Source organism: Papaver somniferum, chromosome 4, assembly GCF_003573695.1.
Source record: "Papaver somniferum cultivar HN1 chromosome 4, ASM357369v1, whole genome shotgun sequence".
Taxonomy (NCBI): domain Eukaryota; kingdom Viridiplantae; phylum Streptophyta; class Magnoliopsida; order Ranunculales; family Papaveraceae; genus Papaver; species Papaver somniferum.
Window position 1 is genome coordinate 157,129,628 of NC_039361.1, and position 12,687 is coordinate 157,142,314.

Consider the following 12,687-nt stretch of genomic DNA (forward strand, 5'->3'; position numbering starts at 1 on the left):
ACCAATTAGGGGAGGAGGATCAAAGGTGTGGAATTATGTTAAGGATTTGAAAAACCTTTCACTATCTCTTGTAGTAGAATCGTTGCCTCAAATCTTTTATTTCATGAATTTCCCTTTAACCTATTTTGATTTACGATTCTTGACTGTTTGACCAAGTCAGACTGAAAGTAGCATTAAAAAATTTAGTGTTGGAGAGATTGAAACTTGAGTGCTCAAGCTCGTAATAGCAGACCCTGTAGCACTATATCAAGTTGGTGTTTATTTTTATTATTCAACATATTTTATATATATAGGACTTATACATCAAATATCAACACTGATTTCAGTGAAATTTACGGGTATACATGTAGTTATTCAACCATCGACCATGCATCTTCGATTCACGATTTAAATCTACGACCGAAAAAATGGGTCAGGACCTAGTACGGTTCAAACCGGTCGTTATTCAGAGACCCACGGCTCAGGGTTATACAAAAAAAACGCTTTATCAGCGACCCTGTCAGAAACCGTTAAAACAGGTCATTTAACTCGTATATATGACCTGTCTTGACCGTCGCGGAACTTCTATTTTCCACTAGTGATGTTACCTTGTTATTGTTCAGTATATAGTGTCACTTTTTAATGCACATTTTGTTGTTGGTCACTTGTCCTGATGAAAACCTATAGATGCATTTACTTTCTTTACTTACCAATAGCAAATATATTAACGAGAACTTGATCAACGCTGAAACCTCATATATTGGAGTATACCAACTATTATAGTACATTATGATGAAAAGATTTCGTGTAATGGAAACCCATATATTAAATTGTACTCAAATTACAATGATAGATCTATGGTGGTCAAGATGCGTCAACCAGTGAAATCCTTAAGGTATAGATTGGTTAAGAAGAACAAAAATTTGAAAAACTATTCGCTCCGCGTTTTACGATTTCACAACCTTGCTCATCATCACACCAAAAAGGTTTGTAAACAAGAGTGTCTTTAATTGTGTACTCCTCGAGAATGTTAGTACCTGTTGGTTCAAATGATGTAATTTTCATAATGGTCGTTACTTTCATAGATATATGTTTCATCGTTGATAATCTTAGTATTTCTATGCTCAATTTAATCCTTCTGTATAAGTGATTTTTTACTATACTATCATGACAGAAAGCTTGGTCTTTTTCAGAAGTTTCATTGATCACATATTTATTATCCACTACGGGCGTGTCAAAGTAGTTTTGGTTTTGAGACCAAATTTCATTTTTATCCATTTCTTATTTAATTTCATCAATGCTTCTTTTTAATTTATCCGCACCTTTTTGAAGTTCTAAAAGTGATTCACTGGTTTTTTATTTTTTATTTTTTTGATTTCTTATTTATTATCTCACACCTTGATAGTATTGCTTAATATTTTTTTTTGCAGTTCAACTATCATGGTGCAAATCTGTTTTTGAAAAGTAGAGGAATCATGATTAGAACCATAGTATCTTCACATCTTTGAAATTTTTCACTTAAATGCTCATCATCACGTTGTTAATATGTATGAGAATAATCAAAAGTTACCGAAGGATATTGATCAAACCAAAGGGTTGGTTGTAATCATATCCCACGTATGGCTGATAGTTGTCATAGGATTGAGAATTATAACTAAATTGATTACCACCGTAGTATTTATAATCTTGTGCATTATACATGTTAGTTCCATGAGGAAACATGATGACACAAAAAATATAAGGCATATTCCTATGCACATGGAAAACATCATATTTTTTCATATATGCACCTACTATGAGTATACCAAAGTGCCAAACTTATATGGCTATGTGTCAGATATAACATATAGGCGTACACGACATACTTTCCAGCGAGTGATAGAGTGCCCATCGCTAGATGGTCAAAATATCACTCATTGGTAATTCCAGCGCCAGCGAGGGTCAAGACGTCGCTTGCTGGTCAGATCATCGCTCATCAGTTCCTCAACCAACGGCTACAATTTCTCCCCTCTATAAATAGCCAATTTCAATCTCATTTCAACTCACACCAGAATTTCTCAATCTTCTTCAAATCTAAAATAATTACACCTTCTCTACAATTCTATTCTTAATTTCTTGTAATATGGAATCACAATCTCAAAGTCAAGGCAAAGGTAAAAAAATCAAAATCCCTAGTTCAAAATACAACCTAACAGAAGATGAATGCATTTGTCGTAATTATATTTTTTTTACCTAAGATTGTATCGATGGTGCACAAAAACATGGTAACACAATGTGGGAAAACATATTTCATAAATATGAAGCACAAGCCATGAACATAAATTGTCGTGATGCAAAAGGGTTGGCAGAACGCTTCATTACAATCAATAAGGAAGTATCCGCTTATGTTGGATTGATGATGCAAGCAAAGAGAGGAGGCCGGGAGAATGATCTTGTGGATGTTGATTTTGAAAGACAAGTTCGTACAAATTTGCAGCGAAAACATGGCAAACCGCTTGGTTTCGAAAGTTGTTATCATATTTTGAACAAATATAATACAGAATTGTTAGCAACTAATCATCAAGTACCTGAAATGTCACCATACAATTCTTCTCCCTCAACACCAAATTCATCACAATTTTCACCAGGTCCATCAAATTCTTCACCAGATACCCCAAGAAACCCAAATGTGAACTTAGTTCTCAATGATGATGGTAAGAGAAAACTTCCAGGGAGGAACAATGCAAGACTGGATAGAAAATTAGCTCAAGAAGGAGGAAGTTCCAGTGGATTTAACATGGCGGAGTTTATGGAACATCAAAAGACCGTCGAGAAGCAAAGAGCAGTTGATAGGAAATTTCAAAACAGGAAAAGTAAGAAAAGTCGTTTTTCTCAAGAAAAAATTGGGTTTGACTATGACAAGCATAACATTCTTCAAGCTAGCACTTCAATTATGAACGCCCAGTTAAAACATGTGTGGCAAATCGAATTTGACAGGACTCTATTATGAATCAACAAGTTGGTTTGAATCAACACATACAATAACCTACTCTTCCAAAAGGAATGACCCTGAATTTTATCAATCTCTTTCTTCTTACCAGATTCAACAAAACCATTGGGAATAAGTACATCAATTACTCCTCTCATATCTCACGTGTTCTCCATAACCGTTAGATCTATCTACCTACTAATCCTATGACTAAGAAAGAAGAACAAATCGACCAAGGAGACAAGGACACATATAACCTCTAAATGACCAATCATCTAACCACGGGAAGTGACTATTCAGCTCATCCAGAAGCTAGCCAAAAGTCATATGGATGACTCACTAATAGGAATATGACAATACCCTCCCCATCTAAACATCCTTGTCCTCAAGGATGAACTCAGGAAATTAAGCATGAATGTGAGAGACATCCTCCCAAGTTGCATCCTCGGGTTGTGAGTTGGAACATTGAATCAGCACCTGGTGAACTACAATTTCTCCTCTTAAGCTTTCTTTATGAGCTAGAGCAGTAACAGGAAGGACAATGAATGCTCCAGAAGTATCCGCTAAGGGAAGAGAAGCAAAAAGAATCATGTGCTGACCAATCTTCTTTTTTAGTTGAGATACATGAAATACATGATGTATTCTGGATCCAATTGGAAGCTTTAACTTGTAGGAAACAGTACCAACCTTTTGTAATACTTCAAAGGGGCCATAATATCTTGCTGAGAGCTTAAAGTTTTGTCTGAGAGCCACAGATGACTGTCTGTATGGTTGTAATTTCAGAATCACCCAGTCACCCACATTATAGGATCTGTCACATCTGGAGTTATTAACATAATATTTCATTATGTCTTGAGCTTTGATTAAGTCTTCCTTCAGTAGCTACAACATGTGGTCTCTCTCTTGTAAGTACTCTTGAACAGAAGCAACTGATGTAGTAGAATGGACAGGAAATCCAAGATGTGGAGGAATATAACCACACAAGGTCTAAAAAGGTGTCATCTTAAGACTGCTGTGATAATTTGTATTGAACCATCATTTAGTTAGGGATAAATAGTTGTCCCAAAGTTTTGGGTTAGTACCAGTCATACACCTTAAGTACTGCTCCAGACATGCATTAGTTCTTTCTGTTTGTCTGATCGGTTGTCAACCGTCAAATATAATTTCACTTTCTTACTTAACTACAATAATATAGTAAGTGGTAGGAAAGAGTTCGTATCCACAGAGAGGCTTTTGTTTTTATGTAATTTTCAGTTTCTAAGATAACCAAGGGGGATTTTTGTTTTAGCAAATAAAATAAAATAAAGTAAAGCAAAGCAAATAGTTGGAGTAATCAATAAGGAGAATATATTGGTCATGGGATAGTATCATTCACAAACATGTATTTTCATCAATGACTAGAATTGATAATTTAATCTCGCATTTATTAAAAGTCCTAGGATACCTTGATCGCAAGAATATCCCGCTAATTCCCTAATTTCATCACAACCACATTAAAAGATGCATATGTGAATTCTTCCTAGAAAGTAACCCAAAGTGTAAAAGCACAATTAAGTTTAACTCCCTAAAAGCTTTAAGATTTATGGAATAAGACTAATCAAAGCAATCAAACGTGTAAAAGCACTAATTCGATTTAACCAATGTTATGATTCATATGTGACTAATAGGATATATCGCTACAAGCACTACCCACAGTTATGCTACTTAAAATCAGGGACAAACAACTTTTTCGTATTGAAAAACTTATATAGCTTTAGAGATGGATGCAAATCAGATTGATTCCGGACTCAACCAATCAAACAATCAAATCCTACAACAATATAGACCATGAATCATAAAAAATAAAATATTGAGACAAAACTAATCCATAGTTTCAAATAACATTTTGAGAAATCAACTTTTATCCCATAACCAATAATTGTATTTAGTTACTCATAATAATGGAGTTCATCATAATCATAATCAATAAAATAAAGAAGATGTCTCCAAAGCTCCAAGTAGAAAGTAATACGTGATCCCAAAAGTTGTAGAAGTATTTCCTTTTGTAGATCTTCTTGTTCCAAAATTAGGTCTAGTCTTCAAAAGTCCAATACAAAGATGTCCACCAAGCCCATATGTGAGGAGTACCCATGTGAAAATATGTCCTGAAAGTGGTTGCCGGAAAATTGGTTGCACCACCGGAACTTGGCCGGGAAAGTCGTCGGCAGGCATCTCAGGTGACTGGAAAAATCCACCCGGTCATCGGTCAAATGGGTCAAATCGATCAGGTTAACCGAGTCAATTGACTAACTCAGTTATATCATTAGTCAGAACCGAGTCGTCTAATCAGATGAGCTAACTGGGCTGACTTAGTTGAGTTTCCATGGCATAAGCCATTTGCACTGGCCATGACTAATGATGCGCCATCATTGCTTCCTTTGGCCAATTTTGTTCCAGCCAACATACTTCACTTTAATCTCCCGAGTCTTGCAGCACACAACCAAGACCAACAGCAATAAAGGCATCCTGCTTCTTCTTAGCTTCAATTTCTTCTCTGCTCCAACTGCAATTTCTCATCCATGGAAATGCACAACACCCTGCGAACTCCATCTGCAGCTTCTAGTTTTTAAACCATAAAAAAACTGCAACATCATACATTCCCTATAATCTAAACATTCATCAGTGATTCTGTCTTCTCAATCTGCTTGTCTGCATCTCAACTGCGAGGCCAACAACAACCTCAAACACACCACATCTGATCACCAACATCATCTTTTCTCATTCAGCTCCCTGCAAAATTCAAGCTATAACATCAAACCAACATCACTTTCTCAAACAAGACCATTTCAGTTCATCCACTTCTCATCATCCAGCTACACATATTCTCCATTACGAGCATCACCAACTCCATTTGAGCTGCTATAACTTATCCTACACGGTACCACCAGTTCAGACTATCATTTCATCTGCATACACACCACCTTCAGCTGCAATTACTTCAATGTTTGTTTCCCTTCACAATTGCGTTATCCCAAAGATCAATCTTCCCTGCAATCTGGTTAAGTCACTCCATCTCACTCAGGCCAAATACCAGCAACAACTTCATATGCAGCAGTAGCACCTCTCAATTAGCCATATCTCCTCAGCAAAATCCATGGCAACAACACAGTTCCTTGCAAATAAGTAAATCTAAGTTCACATTCCCATGCTCAGACTCATACCAAACCTCATTCTCATAGCCACTGTAATTTCCTTCATCTGACTTGAGTCAATGGAAGCAACCCATGAATTTCATGTTCATCTACAACAATAGCTTGGCAAACAACTCAAACAGCTTCCTCTGTAGACCTCATCTTAGTGGCAACTTCATTGCAAGATCACCAGCTTCATCTCCCTGCTCAATTACCAGCAACAGAAACACCATCAACAACACAGAATCATCATCTTCTTCCTTTTCAATATAAACCAGCAACTGCAACCCTGAACCCATCTCTGTAACTGCAGATTTTTAATCTTCCATTCATCCACCAGATTCGAGCATTTTCAGTTCAGTTTCAATCCCAGATTCAGATTCAAAATCATGAAACCCTAATCTTCAGCAGCAACAACACATCTTCACTGTTTTTCCGAATTAACATAAACCCAAACTCTTAATTTCTCTCTTCAGTTCAATTACCACATCGAATCAAGTACCCTAAAAACCCTAACTCCTCTGTCAATCTTCACCAATTCTTCAACTGAATAAAAAAAACGGAGTGAAACTCAGACCAACTCTTGTTTTAACAATCTTCTCGATCTCCACTTCCATCTGTGAATTTCTCTCCTTCTCTAACTTCTAAGACAACATCGCCTCCATCTCTATTTCTGGCAGAGAGAAAACTAAATGAGCTTCTCCGAATTTTAGGTGTTTGTGTAGGAATTGTATATGGCTATAGCCATCCTGGTAGAGTAGATAATGGCCAACCAAGGATGTCTTTTCCTTGCTTCTCTAGACTAAGCTGCAATGGTTGGCTCTTATCGCTGGCTTGGCTTGGCTATGAAGCAAATCAGAGAAGTATGGGTAAAATTCAACAAACCCTAATTTCAACTGTATTCGGGTATTTTTGGGAATTGGGTGTATGAACCCTAATTATGTAAATTGGGTATAAATAGAAGGTGTTTGGTGCTGTTGTGGGTATGCCTGGATTAGCCAGAGCATCAGTAGAATAGTTTAGTTTTGTTATTTCCATGAACTGTAGATTTGAGGGTTATCAATCTTTTCAATTCCATGATTCTCAATTCAAATGCATTGTTAATTTTAGCTGTTCTGAACTCCAACATGTATTGAATTTGAGTGTGTGATTGTTACAATTTATATCAAGCTCCTGTTCATGTTTATGTTATGTTATGTTCTTATGATTTGTTCTTAGGATAGTCTCATTCTAGTGCACTGTTGAATGATGTATTGCTAGGATAGTTATCTTGATGCCTGTTTTGCTTGAGCAATGGGAAGTAATCAGTGCTCTGGTATGCCTGTGATTGACTGTGCTGTCAAAAGACAGTCAATACTAGGGGCATATCAGTGAGCAAGCTGATTTTCCTCCAATTCTAATATATGCTCAAGGTCTTCAACTCAACCTAGAATTGCATTGCTTGATTAGGTCACAAGGTGGATTCTAAGCCTTGGCTTAGCCACAAATCTTTTTACAGTCACTTATAATTTCAAGCATGTTTTGATTCCCTGCTCAGTTAAATTTGTTAGCCATCTTGTTCAGTTTTTCTTGCAAATCGTAGCTGTTGTGCATTGAAATCAGTGCACAAACTCCTCCCTGCCCATGGCTTACAGCCTTGGTTCTTAACTGTTTTGCCATATTGCTTTGCATCTGTTTTGTTTATTTTGCATCCTTGGTTTGTAGCCTTGGTTTGCATCTGTTTTGTTTATTTTGCAACTATCACTGCCCTGTAAATACCATTGTATATGCCATTGTTGTTCCATTGTAAATTCACTGCCTTGCCTTGTAAATGTCACCATCTTCTTTGTAACACTATCTTTGTATCTCTTTCTTTGTTTCATTGTCTCTCATTCTCTTTGTATGCCCCTGTCACTCTTATTGTTACACTATGCTTTGTAAATATGCACTGTCACTGCCCTGTAAAGCCTATGTCTACCTCTGTTTCATTATCTTTGTTTCCCTCACTGCCTTGGCTTGCTTTGCCTTTGCCACTGCCTAAATACCATTGTATATGCCACTGTCACCTTTAACTCACCTTGTGTAGGCCCTGTTTTGCTCTCTTTGCTTTATTGTGTCATTGTCACTCATTGCATTTAGATTAACTATTTTAGGAAACTTTAACTTACACACTCTAGTCCCTGTGGATTCGACCCGTATTTGCACAAGCTACAACCGACACCGTGCACTTGCGGTTATAACATGTAGGCTTCCTCTTGCTCTTATTTTCTGTCCCCTTTCAAAGCCTACCAAGTTTTTGGCGCCGCTGCCGGGGACTTGGCGTTGTGTGTTAAGTTTTTCTTGTGTCTTGCATCATTTTTGCATTGCATTCTAGTATAAGCATCTTAGTATAAGCATTTTTGCATTTCTTGCATCATCCTGCATTCTTTGCTTTCTTCCCTGTTCACTGCCTCTGCTGCTGCTGCTGGTGCTGGTGCTCTTGTGCTGCTGTGGTGCTCCTGCTTGTGCCAGGCCAAGACTCATGTGAGCTGCTGGGCTTGTTGCTGTGCTGCTAAGGCTGAAACTTGCTGAACCAAAGCTACAGCTAGAAAGAACCCAAGCCCTGAACTGGTGAAGCTGCTGAGCCTTGATTGCTGCTGATCTGCTCGTGCTGCTGAGCCTTGATTGCTGCTGCTGGTGCCAGAACTGCTGCCTGAAGTCTCCATGTTGCTGCCTGCTGCTGCCTTCTGCACCTGTTGCTGTTGATCTGCTCCTGCTGCAAAGCCCTGAGCTGGTGAGCCTGCTGAAGACCAAGCCCAACAGGACTGTGCTGCTGAGGAGAAAATCACAAGCCCAACTGGGCCTGCTGAAGTTGCTGCCAAGCTTAACAAGTTGAGCCAAGCCCAACTGGGCCTCAACAAAGACAAAAGCTTAGGATGATCCAAAGCCCAACTGGGCTTTTGCAACCAAACTGAGCAGCTGGGCTGTGCTTAAGCAAGTAAGCCTAAACCCATTAAGAGAACCCAAGCTGTGGGCTTCCATTTTTCTTGTGGGCTTGTAATATTAAACCCAACATTTGGGCTTATATTTTCTGTTGGGTTTGTAATTAATTTCTTGTGGGCTTGTTTGTTTAATTTCTTGTGGGCTTGTGGTTTTAGATTGATTTGGGCCTTTTGTTTTAACTAAAGAAAACTGAACTTTTGAAAGCCCAGTTGGGCCTCATATATTAGTTAGTAGCTAGCCAAAGCCCAACTAAATTTCTGGGACTGTGGGCTTAACATCCATTTGAAAACTAAACATTTACACTGTGGGCTTGACCCAAAAACAGAAAACGTTTTCAAAGCCCAGTTGGGCCTCGACCTTTGGCTATTTAAGAGCCCAAATTTCAAATTGTTACCTGGGCTTGTTTCTGAACTGTGGGCCTGAACCAAAGTTCAAGTGGGCCAAAATTTCAAAATTCCAAAAACCAACAGTGAGCTTTACTCACCAGCAGTGGGCCTGTTTTTCAAAAACGCAGCTGGGCTTCGCAAAACCCAACAGTGGGCTTGGTCTCTTTACCCCATTCAAAACCAAATGTCTCCCGACAAAACCAAATTTTTCCCAAAAAGTCCAATCCCATTAAAAACCAAATTTTCTTGTAGATAATGTGTTAGTTAAATTTCCTTTTGTATATATTTTGTGCTCATCCATTGTGACTCCGAATATGTTGGAGTTTTGCCTTGGATAACGGAGTTTTAATTCTGCTTTCGCCAAAATCGGGTATTCTCTCTCCTTTTACTCTACTCAGCATGTCCCTTTCCATATGTTGCATTTTAATTCTTTCCATATTTTTAAACATTGAGGACAATGTTTAGTTTAGGTTTGGGGGTATAGAGTAGATACCACGATAATATGCCATAATTGAAAACAAGAACTCCTTCTTTTTGAAAAATTTAAAAATTCCAAAAAAAAATTAATTAAAAAAATGATAAAAAAAATAAAAAAAAATAAATAATGAAAAATCATAAAAATCGAGCTCATTTACCTTGAAATGTTGACTCTTGTGCAAATATGTAATTTTTAGGAGTCTTAGTCTAGATATTTAGGCACCTTGATTCTAGCACAATTCACATAGTGATAAGAAACTTGCACGCGCACAATCTACCAATACATGTATAGCCTCGATCTTCAAGGTGTTTGATAGGAAGTTAGATTGCCAATCACTTTAGAATACTGAATGAGACTTGACTAGCTTGTTCTTTGGTTGGCTGGGATAGAAGTTGGAGGATACGTTAATAAAAGCAACCATAGAATTTGACCGGATGCATTCGATAAGGGCCACCTCTTGCTAAGAGTCATGTAATTATGTTTTTCTTTTTTGTTCATGTATCAAAAGTGTCACTATGTTGTAAAGATCAAAGTTATTTCTTCAAAAAAAAAAAAAAAGTATTTATTTATTCCATGTTAAAGACAATAGTTCTCTCTTGTTCCAAAAATAAAAGAGAGTAATCAATGTAAATAAGAGTCATGTCAAAAGTCATCTTTTTGTTGTAAATAGTCTTGTAATAAGCAAGGAGGGTGCAGCCATCGATGTATAACGCGGGTAAAATGAAATATCACCAACTCATTGGGTGAACATTCACAATATTCGTAAAGCCGGACAGCTAGCTTGGCTTAGAATTCGGTTCTTAGCCTAAAAACTATCTCTTGGTGATTAGTAGTCATAACTTCATATCTTTCTTTACACATGTGTAGATACACTTTACACTCTTATCACATGTCTTTATTTGTTATCAGTGCTAGGATTGTGCCTTTGATAGCTAGATTGACATCTCCATTTTGTTGTGAGCTTAAACTGACTTGCACATGTCACATTTGATGGAATCTGAGCTTATATTTTGACCTAGAACTTTGTAGGTACGTTCTAAGCAAACCTTCACGAGACTTCACTCGTCCGCTAGGGACACTTAGTGGTTTAAAAGGCTTAGTGCATACGCTAAATGCATTTGAAAAACCAGCGACAGTGGTGTAGGTAGGATTTCCTTAGTTTTGTTTTACTTGAGGACAAGTAAAATTCAGGTTTGGGGGTATTTGATGAGTGCTAAAAAGTGCATATTTCTATATATTTTTCTTGGCATTTAACTCATCTTTTGTGCATTAATTCTCCATTTTATCCCATATTCTGTATTTTCATTGTTTTCAAGAATAAATACTTTTCTTAATTAATTTTGCATTTTTAGGTACTAAATAAAGCCTGGTTAACTCACGAAGTGAAAAGAGCAAAGAAACGGCAAAGACTCCCGCAGAAAGGCAGCGAAGAATGATGTTTGCAAGAGCCGGATCAACTAGAAGTGGGCTTGGAAGGAAGAATTTGTTCTTAAAGAAGAAGTGGGCTCAGAATTGTCTAAGCCCAAACTCTAGCCTAAGTCCAAGACCAAGCCCAAAGCCTGCCTAAGCTCGTAGCCGTCAGATTGGATCCACAGATGCATTCTACGGTCGCTTCATCGTCGTGCATCGAAGTCTGAAGCTCCTGTCAAACACTACAACACCTAACTCCATCTTGAGCCGTCAGTTTCGTTGTACTTCCGCATCCAACGGTCGCTCCTCGCTTCCTTCTGTCTCGCCGTTAGATCGACCCATCATCTTCGCATCCAACGTCGCATCCTCGCTGTTCATCAACAATTGCTAAACCCGCTCAACACCCGAGTACCAAATACCCTATACCCAAAACAAACGCACCCCAATCCATTTTCCATCGACTTCTTCTCTTTCTCCCTCACCCTCTGCAACACCACCATACCCTGCCGCACCACCATTCCCACCACCTTCTCCTGCTGCCTCCACCAACTCGAGCAAAGCTCGAGTAAACAAACCCTCACACATCACCATCACTCTTCTATCCACCTATTATCAGCCTACATCTTCACCTTCTCCTCTCAGTGAAGAATTAGGTTAATATTAGTTGGAGTAGGGGTAAGGATTAGGGCACCAACTCGCACCAAAGAAGCATGGGAGGAAGCAGAAGAATGGGTCGAAGGCTATGAAGCAAATCAGAGAAGTATGGGTAAGATTCAACAAACCCTAATCTCAACTGTATTCGGGTATTTTTGGGAATTGGGTGTATGAACCCTAATTATGTAAATTGGGTATAAATAGAAGGTGTTTGGTGTTGTTGTGGGTATGCCTGGATTAGCCAGAGCATCAGTAGAATAGTTTAGTTTTGTTATTTCCATGAACTGTAGATTTGAGGGTTATCAATCTTTTCAATTCCATGATTCTCAATTCAAATGCATTGTTAATTTTAGCTGTTCTGAACTCCAACATGTATTGAATTTGAGTGTGTGATTGTTACAATTTATATCAAGCTCCTGTTCATGTTTATGTTATGTTATGTTCTTATGATTTGTTCTTAGGATAGTCTCATTCTAGTGCACTGTTGAATGATGTATTGCTAGGATAGTTATCTTGATGCCTGTTTTGCTTGAGCAATGGGAAGTAATCAGTGCTCTGGTATGCCTGTGATTGACTGTGCTGTCAAAAGACCGTCAATACTAGGGGCATATCAGTGAGCAAGCTGATTTTCCTCCCATTCTAATATATGCTCAAGGTCTTCAACTCAACCTAGAATTGCAT